This window comes from Vicugna pacos, chromosome 17, assembly GCF_048564905.1.
Source record: "Vicugna pacos chromosome 17, VicPac4, whole genome shotgun sequence".
NCBI classification, from domain to species: Eukaryota; Metazoa; Chordata; class Mammalia; order Artiodactyla; family Camelidae; genus Vicugna; species Vicugna pacos.
In genome coordinates, this window is record NC_133003.1 from 29464808 (window position 1) to 29478940 (window position 14133).

General features: G+C 48.0%; 1 long non-coding RNA gene across 1 annotated transcript in view; it reads left to right on the top strand.

Moving 5' to 3' along the window:
- The window catches only part of LOC116283963 (uncharacterized), a 256977-nt gene that overhangs the window by 198825 nt on the left and 44019 nt on the right, over nt 1–14133 (top strand). The window lies entirely within an intron of this gene.

A 14133-nucleotide genomic window follows, 5' to 3' on the forward strand; every position in this document is an offset into this window, starting at 1 on the left:
CCCAAACTAGACCCAAGGCCCATGAGTTTCTTGTCGACCCGCCAGAATGTGCTCTCTCCTCAGACGGAACTGACAGTGTGAAAGGTTTTGCCCTTGTCCATTGCCTGATCAGCCTCTGACAGCAGTGCTTTGTTCCCAGACTACCACGATGGGGAGTGACAAAGACTTTTCCTGGCAGTACAGGTCATAGCAGAAGCAGGAGCTGACTCAGAGCACATGCAGACCCCAGACAGGTCCATCAGACTCATTGGAAATGCCCCTCTCCGTATCTCTTCTCTATCAGTTAAGTGTTTGAATTTGGTCATAAGCAACAGGGTCGTCTGGCTGACCTATGCAAAAGGTTAGCATTGACCAGAAGAAGAGATGGGCTGCTGCCAGAGTCAAGGAAAAGGGTGGACAGTCAGGCCTCAGAAAGGACAGCCTGGAGCAGACAGAGGATTCAGTTAACAGAAGAGTCACCATTGGGGTTCACCTGTCCCATGCTGCACATGAGAAGAGAGAGGAAAGAGATTTCCCAGAGATGAGTTGATTGGCCCAGTGTGGTCCCAGGCCCAGTGGAAAGTGGAGAAATTCCCACAGGAAATCTGCGTACTGATACCACAGAGGCAGTGAGGGGCTGGTCAGGAAAGGCAGTCGTGTCCACTGAAGAGACAGCAGCCAGCCCTCCCTCTGGGACTCTGGTACCTTTCAGCATGTGTCCTCCAGACCAGGTCAACCAGGACAAGAGGAGGAGTCACTCTCAGTGCTGCCATTACCTTGAGAAGGCAAAGACGTTCCATGGGCCCTACTGCCCGTTCTGAAGAGTCTTTCCCGCGCTCGGTTCAAAAGGAGCGTCTCAGTTGCTACACATTCCACAGTCACTCCCACAGCCCAGCAGGACTTAAATCTTGTTAAGTTCTTTCTATCTAACCTCAGCCTCGTTGTCTGCTGAATGAAAATGTTCTTATGAAACATGGTCTACAGGCCAGGGTAGAATAAGGAGAAGAAATTTTGTATTTAGAGCCAGAAGGACTGCCTCTGTCTGGAGCCTCAGTTTTCTGGTCTGTGAAATGGGAGTGGTCATATCCTACACCACCTTTCTCTGTCGGTGGACCTCTGAGGCAGAAGCTGAGTTCCCAGCCAGAGGAGGATCCGGTGGGAATGTCTTTAATTCACTGGGAATTACCAAGTTCTCACAAAGTCCGGGGGAACGCATTCCAGCTGTAGAAGCAGAGTGAAAATTTGAATAACGAATTGCCCGTCTTGCTTTCTTCCTTGAAACTAATCAGCTATAATTTTAACACTTAAATCCAATGTATACTTATAGCAGGGTGGCTGATGTATAATGTATGAGCTAGTGGATATCTTTGTTTAAATCAGTATTTTTCAGGTTGGACTTAATTTTATTTTGATCTATCTGAAGAAAGCAATTGAGAGCCAAGTTGGTCTTCTACAGGTCCCATCCTTTTTAGGAGAGAGGGCTCAACTAAGAGAGGTGATTTTAATTTCCATGATGTTAGGGAAATGCTTGGGGTTATTACGGACTTATCAGAAGCGGTTAACAGGTGGCAATCACTGTAATTGTTCAGCCGCTTTCTGAGAAGGAATTCAATTGCCTCTGTAATACCTTTGATCATGCCATTCTCTGAGAGAAGCAATGATTGATTATTCTATTATTTGATCGACCAAAACCATGACAGGCAATGACATATATGTGCCTTTATAGTCTCTGGACTAATGAAAAGTGTTATTAAATCAAAAGGGAACTTTCACAAATGAGTGCTTCGAGGCCGATGTGCAAAAGTTTTAAGAGATGCGTGTGTGTGTGTGTGTGTGTGTGTGTGTGTGTGTGTGTGTGTGTGTCTGTTTAACTAGAGAGATTTGGACCAGATAAAGAATCCCTTGACAGTGTTAAACCACACAAGAAATTATAGTGAGCTGTCTCCTGCAGCTTCACGTGAGTGATGTGAGCATATTGACAGTGGAACTGAGCCCATGGGATGTGGATGTGGTAACAGGACTCCTTACAGTAAGATCTCGTGATGGCAACATTTTAAACAGACTGTGTAATTACCTTTGGTTCTCTTCCTTTCCTAATCCCCCCGCTTCCTTTTGCCCCAGCGGGGGAATATTGTAACAAAATGAAGAATATTCCAGAGAACAGGAAACATATAAAAGCTCTTTAAAAAAAAAACAAAAACAATACATTAGCACACTAATGCTCCAAATACAGTAACACCTATTCTCTCTTTTTTAAAAATTTACCATTAGTTTGCCTCATCTTTGACTACCTGTTTCATCACAAATGATCACCTCAGTTTGGCCCCTCCCCCTTGGTGTTCCTCAATTCATTGCAAATAAAATCCAACCTAATAGTTTAAGTAAATCCGTAATTTGCAGAGAGGTTGGTCTCATTTCATGTCAATGAAGGTTGGTTTTAAGCAGCACCATGCCGTGTTCTCATTTGCTAGTTCAGTCGCTTTAAGGGGCAGTGAAAACCCCAGGACGTTAACCTAAAGCAAATCAGAAGTGGCAGTTTTCACCACGTTTTACATTGCTGTTTAAACGCTCGAAATATTATCCTTTAAATTTTGCTGAAAACAACTCTCATGAGAACTTTTCTGTGCACATATAAATACAGTTGACCTTTCTGGGATATTCACTCTCAATATTTGAGCAAACAACATATAATACAAAAATATCCACTGCTAGCCCACTGTCATCCCCTGCAAATTCCCCTCCAGAGACTTCCAGATCAGAAAGGAAGGCAGTGGTGCTGAAATTCAGTGATGAGAAAACTTGGGTTCTCAGGCTCACCCACTGAAACACATGGCTATTTCCTCCAGTCTCAGATGTGCAAGGACAGCAGGTTTTCTCCATCTTGACCAGGATAGGATGGTGATGATCGTCGGAAATCAGATGAATCCAGTTCTGTTACTAGCTAGGAGTATTTATGGTATTTGAACACTGCGTTGTGTAAAGAAGTTGTCCATTTCCAGCTTCATCAGCCATGTGGCCACCCTTCCCACAAATGGAAATGAAGGATGTCTGGGGAAGGGGATAAAAGCTGACCCCTGGGAGGTTTCACGGTAGGAATCTTTGCGACGTGCCCTAGAAGGTCTTAGGTCGACAGTCCTATGGCAGCTTCACGGTCTGTTGCTTACAGGTCTCTCTACTACTGCTGACTTTCCTGGACAAGTCAGTAGACATGAAGCCCCTTTGCCTTCTTACTTGTCCAGAATCCTGGCTAAAGTTTTGAATGAACTTCCACATTTCAAAGGTTCTTCCCGTTTCTGAAGTTGCCTTAAGTCTGATTTTAAGAGAGGGCACATGCCTGGCCCTAGACCCCTACCCAGGAATGTAAGATAGGTTTAAACACTCAGTGTGCATTCTCCTAATGGGCTATTTCTGTAGAGGTCTGATGAAGTGGAAGGGGTTGGAACTGGCCGTGGGACTGAGACCAGGCTTTGCCACTTTTTAACTTTGTGGCTTTGGGTCTCTGCTTCCTCCTGTGTAAGGCAGTTCAGCGAGATGCCATGGAAACATGAGGTAACTCTTCCCATCGTTAGAGGAGCAAGAGTGGCCAGTGTGCTGGGCTGGGACTCAGGAGGCCCGGACTCCACTTCTGCCCCAGAGAACTCACCCTGGGTGTCGGGGACCCACTTCATCTCTCTAGACTTTGCTCGTTTCATTTTCAAAATGAGAGGCCAGGACCAGGCAAGCCTGATTGCCTGGTGACTTTATCTGTCCTGCTTAAGAAGGAGAGCAGAGTCCAAGCCCTCAGTGCCTTCCGGTGGGTGGGGGTGGAGGGGTGGAGCAGCACCGGTTTTGGAAGCAGTAGCATCTGAGTTCAGGTTCCGGCCTCACCACTTCTAGCAGCAAGCACATGGTGGTCAGCAGATACCCAGCCCCGCCTCCATTTCCTCATCTGTGAAATGGAGATCAAGATGATGTCTTCCTGTAAGGCTGATGGGCCGGTGGGAAGTCAAAGTGCTTAGCACAGCCAGGCACGTAGTAAATGCTTGCATTAGTTTCCTGGGGCTGCCATAACAAATGACCACAAACTCAGAGGCTTAAAACAACACACATTTATTATCCCACAGTTCTGTAGGTTAGATGTATGACACGGGTCTCACCGGGCTAGGATCCAGGCATCATCAGGGCTGTGTTCCCTTTTGGAACCTGTTATGGGCTGAATTATTTTCTCCAAAACTCATCTGTTGAAGTCCAACTCTTCTGGTACCTCAGAATGTAATTGTGTTTGGAGATAAGGTCTTAAAAGCAGTGGTGAAATTAAAACAAGACCGTTAGGGTAGATCCTAATTTCAGATCCAGTCTGACTGGTGTCCTTTTTAGAGAAATAAATGTGGACACACAGAGATGCCAAGGATGTGTGTGCACAGAGGGATGACTGTGGACTGGGTGAGGATGCAGCGGGAAGGTAACATCTGCCAAGCAGAGGGGCCTCAGGAGAACCCAAACCTGCTGATGCCTTGACCTTGGACTTCCAACCTCCAGAACTGTGAGCAAATAAACATCTGTTGTTTAAAGTGTCTGGTTGGTGGAATTTGGTTATGGCAGCTCTAGCAAACAGATACAAACCAATTCTCCAGTGGAGAATGTGGTTCTTCGCTTTTTCTAGCTTCTACAGCTGGCTTGCATTGCTTGGCTTGGGGCCCTCTTGCTCCATCTTCGTGGCCAGCAGCAGCGGGTCAAGTTCACCTCACACTGCATCTCTCTAATCTCTCTTGTGCCTCCATCCTCTGCTTTTAAGGAATTTTGTGATTACATGGTGCCTGTCAGGCCCTATCTTAAGGTCAGCTGATGAGCAACTTCAATTCCATTTGCAAACTGAATTCTTCCTTGCTGTGCAGCACAACATCCTCGCAGGCTTTTGGATTCGCATGTGGGCATCTTTGGGGGACCATTACTTTGCCTGTCACAGCGTTCGGTGAATTCTCACTGTTTATTGTATGGAATAGAACTTTGGCATCAGCTTAGCTTACTTTACTGACTCCAGCCCTGGAATGTAAATTACCAAACAAAAAACTTAAAAGTTACTGAGTAGAAACTGGAGAAATCATGCACAAGCTTCTGCCGACGTAGGATTCCTAGTGCACAAAATACATGACATTCCACTGAGTGGAGGCTTCAGCATTCTGATTTAGCTGGTATCTCTAGTGAACTGTTGACTTAGTATTGCTTATTTAGGCGTTTTCTGGTCATGGTAGAATGGTAATTCAGAACAAGATTTGTCATGGTATTTCTAGGAAGTCTTCTTGTTTTAACTTTAAAAAAGAATGTTTCAGTGTTTATGGGGGAACCAAGGTTGTGTGGTTTCCATGGCATATTTGGCCTCAGTGTGTCCAGAGGAGCAAAAAGCTCAGAGCCAAAATACCTGATAACTATATCATTCAAAAGTATCTTTCAGGCATAAATGGTAGAAACCCAACTTAAAGTGCCTTAAACTGAAATAGGAATTGATTAGTTCATGCAACTCTAAAATCTTGAGACGGATCTGACACTGAGGACTAGGAGTCTCTCCCCCATCTCTGTTCTTTGCTTTCATCCACATTGGCCTCACTCCAGGGAGGACCCTCATGCCAGGGAGGGACTTCTCAGTCCACTGCATCCCAGCAACTCCAGGTTTAGATTAGCCTTACAGCCAACAAACCCAGTGCAAAGAGAGTACTTCCTTCTCCAGAACCCAGGGAGATCCCCAGGGTTGAGTTTCCCTGGGTCAGGTCAGGTCATGGGCCCCACCCTGGACCAATCATAATGCAGTGCTTGCCCAGGCTGAGGTCAGGGCCTGGAGCCCAGCAGCTGAAGGCAGCATCAGCCTCAACCCAAATGCATGGATGGAGAATAGGAGAATTGGAGAATCAAGCTGATCCTTCCAGACAAAGGCACAGTGGATACACGTATGCACAAATGACCAGTGTGCTCTCTCAGGTGAGGTTTCACTGTCGCTCTGGAGCATGGAGCTTCCTACACATGTCGTCTGTCTCGTTTGGGCACCAGGCATCCCCTGCTGAATACCAGGCGGGCCCACCCCAAAGTGTATAGATGCAGGGACACGTGACATAGAGGCACCAGTGGATTTGAAATAAACTGTGTTAATTTTGTACAGACAGCCAAAGGACTCCCTGAGAAGGGCTCAGGTTCTGTTCAGAGTAAGGCAAGCAGCCGAGGGAGGGGGGATCAGGTGGCTTCAGGTTCTTACAGTGCTTGGAGGTTGGGGCTGGGGCGAGGGTCCCCCGTAAGCCTGAGGTTTCAGTGGCTTGACCTTCCCTGTGAGGGTCAAGGGAGGGAGAGCTCGAGCTTCTCCCTGGACCTGCCCAGATGTGGGGGAAGTCATAACAAGGAAGGACGGGGCTTTATCATAAGCAATCAGCAGTCCAACCTCAGAAACAGACTTAGAGTTTTGATCGTAGTTTCTTACTGTACTTTGAGGAGAAAGCTCGTAGAAGTCAAGGGTTCAAAATCCTGCCTACCCCAAACAAGCCTTGCGTCCCAGCACTTGTTTCTGATCAGTATTAAAACCAGACAGTGTGGAAATCTCCAGGCTGCCTCCTGTTAGCAGGTCTTATGATACGTACAGGAAACAGACATGCTTTTTTGCACATGTGGGTTTCAATTAATAAGCAGCAATGTGTCTTTTCTCAGAGGAAACAGATTATCATGGAGGTAAAACAGTAGACATGGTTGAGCTTGGGTGGCTCTAAGGTAGGCGGGCTGCTAGATTTGACGTTGATACAGAGACAAATAAAGCATAATGTTCCTGTCCACAAGGAGCAGGTGAAGCAGTGCATGACATGAGTCATATGGGTTGAAAGGTAAATGGGTCCTCGAGGTTCTATACGAGGAGGTGGCTACAGACGGTATTTCTGACTGAGCGGACATGTGGCTACCAGGGCGTGCTTTAACGAGGTGATGTTTGACATGGTCCTTGAAAAACTAAAAGCGTGCTTATGGTCTGAGGCTTGGATGTGTTTAGAAAGGACAGGTGAGGAATCAGCATAACATCCACCCTGTGACCGTGCGGAAGAAGGGAGTGCTGGACTCCACAGCGTGACGGAGTCTCACAGGTGTCACACGGAGTAAAAGAAGCCTGATGCAGAAATGGTCACACCGTGTGATTCGGTCCCTCTGAACTTCAGGGACAGGCACGAGTCATCTGTGAGGATACACATCAGACCAGTGATTTCCTCAGGGTGGATGGAGGCGGGTCCGGACCGGGAGGGGCACGAGGGAGCCTGCAGTGGGTGGGCAGGGGGCTGTCAGGCTTCTCATCTTGGCTTGAGGGGTGGGTACCTGGGTAAACGTTCATAAACGGAACATTTCCGATTTGTCACTTTACTGTACGTGCATTTTACCTAATGAGAAGGAAAAGGGCAGAGAGGGAGAGCATACTGGTAAAAATCCCACATGTGTGCATGTGGAGGCTGAATAATGGCCCCTGGAGGACGTCTGCCTCCTTAGCCCCGGACCCTGTACACATGCGACGTCACATGCTGAGAGAGACTTGACAGATGGTGATTAAACTGAGGGTTTGAAGTGGACCCAGGCAATCCTGGATTGTCTAGGTGGGCAGATGTAACCACAGAGGGTTTTATAAGAGAAAGAGTCAAAGGCAGCAGGAGGAGATGGGAGGACAGCGGTAGAGGTTGGAGGGATGTTCTGTGAAGATGCAGGAAGGGGCCACGAGGCCAGGAAAACAGGCAGCTTCTAGAAGCTGGAGGAAAACAAGGAAACAGATTCTCCCCTAGAACCTCCAGAAGAAATGCTGGCCCATCGACACCCTGATGTTAGCCCAGGGAAACTGGTATCGGACTTCTGACTCCCAGAACTGTAGGATAATAAATTCGTGTTGTCTAAGACACCAAGCTTGTGATCACTGGTTGCAGACAGCATCACTAGGGAACTCCTACCGTGCGTATCATTGGCCAAGGACAGAATTACACCCCTATGCGCTGCCTGATCTCAGTTCATCTTCACAACTGCCCTTTGACCGAGGCTGACACCTTACCTATACTCGTTCTGTAAAGCAGGAAATTGAGGCTCAGACAGGTCACGTGCTTCCTCCAAACCACAGAAGTGGAGAAGCCGTGATGTGGGCCCAGACACCCGGGCTCCAGGTCACCATCACTCAGCTTTGCCCCTGCCGGGCAGAAGGGGCAGCAGGAGCAGATCTGCAGAGGCCGTGGTCTGGAGGGGACCAGAGGGCCCGCTGTGCCTGGGAGCTGCCCACGCTCACCTTCTCGTTGGCGCGTTCCTCCTGCAGAGCTCACAGCCCGGCCCCCAGGGTCCGCGGCCGCGAGGAAGTGGTGGGGACTGTGAGGTTGCTATGATAGCTTTGCAGACAGGAGACTTGCCTCGGTGCCTCGGCAAGCAGTTGAAATATTTCACTTGTGCCCATTGGGCACCGCATTTCATGGACATGTGTTAACTAAGTTCATTAAAAAAGTAAGTCTCCCTGGTTGTCCTGAATTGAGCTGTCGCCAACAGCTGGGTGCATGTGCACACATGTGTTTGGTTGTGTTAGTGGGAGAATTACACCAAGCTGTTGGCTCTGTCTCGCCAGATCTCTGGGACTCTAGCAGACCCATCCTTATTTACCAAGTGAGTAATCAGGAGATAGTACAACCAGCCTGTATAGAGAATTCCAGCAACTAATGTGAGAGCCAAACCTGTGACACTGGTTCCCTAAGCTCCACATTTGTCTCTACTGAGAATGGGACAGTCTTGCCCAGCTCCCAGTAGGAACTGCATGTATTTCTCTGTGCCTTTTGGGTGAGTCTCCTGCATCACACAGAATGGCTCTGTCATTGACTTTTTATTTGCCCAGAGCAGCACACTGGTTAGAACTAACGGCTTTAGAGACGATCAGAACACCAGCGCCACCTCCTCCAAGCTGGGTGACCATGGCAGGTTGCTTCCATTTTTATTGAGTATGTGAAAGAGAATGTTTTTATTCCTCCAAATCCAAAAAGGATGTTAGCCCTTTCAACAACCTCAGAGATCATGTGGTCCCATTTCCACTTTTTATAAGTGGAGTAATTTGGTCAAGAACAGAGGGAAGTAGGGAAGTAGGAAAATGACCAAGAGAGAAGTGAATGGCCATTCCAACGTGTGTGCGTCTGTCCGTGCAAGGTTGAGTAACCTTGAAAAAAAGTCTTCCCATGAGAAGCATTTCCAGTAGACGATTATGATCTATGATATGGTAATCATTTGGACAACTATGGTTATTAGTCTTATTTGCAGACACAGTGTTCAGTTATGCAGAGCACTGTAGTGCAATAGTCCCTTGGAAAGTTCTCAGCCATCAGTGCAGAGACTATTTTAAATGAATATATTCAGCAGCGCCTTCCTCAGACCTACGTACTTATCATGCACAGGAGACCAAGTACCCACGGAAAATCAGCTCACTGCAGGGGGAGGCATGGGAGCTTTTAAACAGTTCTTAATGCACAGTAGCCAAATAATTTTTGAAAAAAAAAAAACAAAAAAACAGTCTTACCTTCTTGCCTTCAGGTCTGTCCAGAAGGCTGTAATCAAACCTCCAAGTAAGCAGAGGTTCGTTTCTTGACCTTGTTCTGGGCAACATCCCTACACAGAAAAATCGATACCTCCTTGTCTGGGGAGCCCTCCTGGTGCTCACAAGCTGGTTTTATGTATTTATTTGCCATGTGAAGGGAAACAGGCTTAAAATAAACAGTTCTAAAAAGACCACAGCACATCACACATACGTACCCAATTTAGTCACTGCATCCCGTGGAAACTCTTCTGAACATCTGAGAGCTCAAAACTGCCGCGTCAGGTTTCAAGCGTCCGTCAGAGTCACTGCTCTCGCCATTGGAGCAATAAACTACGTTTTCCAAAATCCTCCTTTTCCTAGCTGAGCTGTCCCACGTCTCTGCCACAGACTGCACATCAGCCCCGCTCCTGGCCAGGTCCTGTTGAAGATGCTCGTTCCTTGTTTTCCCATTGTAGTTGCTGCAGCCACCAGTGCTTGTTGGAAAGATCCTGGTTAGAGATCCTGGTATCACTGTCTATCAGCGTTTTACTGCCTTTGTAAACAAACAAACAAACAAACAAACAATACTGTATTTAAGGTATCTGAGTTCTCCCCAAACATACACTTTGAAAACATGTAAATAAAATGAACAAAAGTTGAAGAAAGATGGAGGAGCCAGACAGAACCCCTGTACGGAGTCTTGAACAAAACCTCCGCCCATTGGTGGCCTGCCAGAGCTTAGGGAGGTTTGACCACAGGGAAACCTGAACAGTACATCCTACTTAGGACTTGGGGGATGTTTTTCAAGCTGGCTTCCACAAAACTGGCCCAAGTGGTGCAAAGGGGTAGGGTAGGGGTGGGGGCGTGACCTCTCAGTTGGACAGAATGCCCTCCATTGGTGGGTAGGGCTCGAGAGGCAGCAGTCCAGAAGGCGAAGCTCTCGATTTGGCCCTGTGTCCTGGAGTGAAGGGTTTTCAGCTCCCTGGGCCCAGAGCCCGCAGTGATAAGCTTTCAGAACCTGTGCTCTCAGCTGAAGAAAAAGCAGTGCTTCCAGAGCAGGGAAATTAAGAGGAGCCTCTTCTGCAAGTTCCTTCAAGCTTAGAAAGTATTTGGTTCAGTAAAGAGTCCCTGAATAGGACCTCTGGGGACACCTCTTCAGTAGATCTGGATATTCGCAAGGCTTGCCCTTTGGAGAAGCCCAAAAATGAATTCTAGAACCACCTTTACCATAAAGAGCACATCTTTTCATACCTTCACATTCTCCCTCTGTCAGCCTCTTTCCTTGGTCTGCCCATTGCACTGGGGACCCTTGAGGTTTCCTTTGCAAGTGAAGAATGGTTGATCAGATATCTCCCACTGCCCGGGGGCTTGTCTGCTTGATGGATATCCTACTGAGTGTGGGTGCAGTCCTGGGGAAAAGGCATGGGGACACTTGTTTTTCAGTTCCGCCAGGCACTTGCTTTGTCCTGCAGGAGGAGTCACTTGCTCAGAGTCTGAGTCCCGCTTTGTGTGTGACGGCAGCGGTGGGGGAGTGAGGGCGCTGCACTGCCGCGGGATTGTGAGGTCTTCACTTTGTCATTGATCCAGTCAGCAGATTCTTATTCACTGTTTACTGTGTTTCCCTTTGCTAAGTGCTGTGGATGCAGCACAGATAAAAGAGTCAGTCTATTGTCCTCATGAAGCTCACCTTCTAGTGAGGGAGATGGAGGAAACAAATAAACAGGATGCTTGCTGAGCATGGCAAGAGGGAGGGATGAAATGAACAAGAGGCTGATGCGACCTGTTCTGCGGAGGAGCACACCCCGCCCCCAGACTGTGGGCAGAGGAGGCGGTGTTTTAGCTGAGGATTTGAACCTCGAGGGGAGAACCACCTACAACAGGAGTCAGGAGGAGGACGTTCCAGGCAGAGGAAAACTGCAGGTGTCAAGGCACTGGGGCAGGAGAGAACTTGGTATATCTGGGATTGTGAAAAGGAGAAGCCAGCTTGGGGAGGAATGGGGAGGGCAATGTCAGAGAAACAGGTGGGGTGGGACCTGAGAGAGGCTTGTGGGCCAGGGACCAGCATTCGGCTCCTATTCTGTGTACAGTAGGGACCATGATCAGGTTTCAGGTAGGAAGTGATGGGCTCTGGCTGACATCTTTTAGTGAGAATCTGGCTCCTGTGTGGAGAATAAATGAGAAGGAGATTAGAAGCTGGGAGAAGGGGATGGGAGGCTGTCACCAAAATCAGTCCAGAGGTGTGATGGTGGTTTGGCCTAGGGTGGTGGTAGAGGAGCAAGAATGGAGTGACGGCTGGAAAGATGGAGGGAGAGGCTGAGTCCGGAGATGTGCTGAAAGGAGGTGATGGATTTGGGTGGGAGGGGTCCCCAGATGGTAGCATAGAAGATGGCTTGGAGTAGGTGCTCAGTCAAGGTTTGATCTGAAGGGAACCATATTTGGAGTTTTAGGCTCAGATTCAGTCTTTGCCTCTTACGTACCTTTGGGCTGTAGGGGAGGAAAAATAATTTTCCCTCTTTTCTTACAGTTTGTTGGTAGAGACCTTCCTGTAATAAAAAACAGATTAACATGAGGAAAAAATGGAATTACGTGTGTGCACATGACCCCCACAAAGACATGAGACTCAAAGGCAGCCAGACGCACAAGGCTCATATGCCATCCTGGGGCTTCAAAGGGGGGAGGCAATTCGTAGGAAGGTGAGGAGAGATGTTTGGAAAACAAAGGTCGCCCTGCCCAGCAGATAAGTCTCTCAGGTTAAAAAGTGATCTCTGGTAATAGCTCTCTTCCTGGTATAGTCCCCTGGTCTAAATTCTTTTAGGCAGTTAAGGGGGCGGTGGAAAGCTTTTCCTGAGTCTGCTGGGTGTTAATTGCCTTCAGCTCAGGTGGCAGGTCTGCAAGTCCTTTGTAAGCAGCCAGCCACCCAGATGCAGGGGTCATGATGAGGCGAGACATTTCTGGGAGTGTCTGTGCCCGTACTGGTTTTCCCACGGGCTCTTGGTGGTCACTGACCAGGGCTCCAGTGCAGGTGACTGGGAGAACTTGGCATTTTATTTCCACTTCTACCCTGACTTTGAGCTTAACTCCCTTTGGGCCTTTCCTACCACAGGAAAGCAGATAACTCTCCTTGACCTTCCGTTATTGACTTTGGGTGAATTTGTCCAGAACCTTGTCAATTCAGATGCTCATTTTGCTGATGGACGAGAGACTTTTGGGAACCAGGCTGCTGTCACAGACCCATCTCAAGGAAATCAAAGAGCAGCCCCGGGGCTTTGGGGGTGGGGGGGTGGGTTATTCATCCTGGAGAGCATTTGCGTATGTGGCTAATTATATGCTTTATTATGGATGCTAATTTGTGCTGGAAGCTGGTACAGTGCATGTTAGCATTTAGCTCCAGTTAATGAATGAAGTTGAGTTAAGCCTTCAATATATCACTGAGCTCACTGGCTAGAAAACCTTAGAGTGGGAAACTGATGGTGTTGAGAACACATTCACATAATGAGTTTCTTCCTTGTAACTCTGGGCTGTCTCTCATGCTGCATGGTGCTTGCACTACGTTTACTTTAGCGGGAGGTAATTTTCAGCGGGAGAAAACCCTGGGCTGTGTTGAGAGGTAAGTATCAGATTGTTGTGATTACTTGTTAGCATAATCACAAAGAGCCCCTGGGTGGACACCAGTGAAGCCAACTGGAGCCCTGTGGTTTCTTTTCAAGACAGTCTTCAGGTTGTAAGAAGAAGAAAAGGAAGCTGGCATAAAAATTCATTCAGCATGTCTCACTCAGCTCCTCCCTCAGTTTAATCATCATTGATAACTTCCAAATACAGAGGATAAACAAACTTACTTTTAACCTTTGCAGTAAAGAAAATCATCTATATTTGCTCTGCTCTCATTGGCGTCAAGAGGAGTTATGCATGCGAGTCCTTGACACATCAGTGAGATAACAGACTCCTGGATGAGCCATTTAATTTTTTTACAGCCATTTTTTTATGTTGGGCTGGTGGAGGGTGGGATGGGACAGTGTCCTGTGTAAAGAACAACTCAGATTGACCTTGATTCCTAGAGCCCAGCTCCAGAGGGTGGGCACCCGGGAGGGTCTGGCAAAGAAGGGATTGGGTTGCTCTGATGGGGCAGCTACCAGAGCCCCACACCTTCCAGAAAGGCTGGTTTGATAGCTTGCGTGAGTCCTCACCCTTTATGCCCCCAAACCAGGGCTGCAGTCATGCCCCTTTGTCCTCTAACCGGCCCTGGCACATGCTCCTGCCGCACCGGGATGTCCCACTGTCTTGTGGGGCAAGAAAGAGGCTGTTTCCTTAGGTGCCTGCTAAGTACCAACCACTGTGCTTGCTGCTCGAATGCAGTGTCTCACCCTTTCCTCACTGAAGCCTCACCCAGGCCAGTGCTCCCGGGATCCTCAAGTCTCAGACGAGAACAGCTGGAGCGCACACAGCTACCAGGGGGAAGTGATGCTTAAGCCAGACTGAATCCCAGGGTCGATGTTCTAAATGCAGGTTGGCAGAGCTTTTCTTTTAAGGGCCTGTTGTGCCTGTGTTTGGCTCTGTGGGCCATAAGCTCTTTGTCACAGCTCACTTCTGTCATTGTGGAGGGAATGCATTGCCAGTATAGAAATGACAGGTCTGGTCAT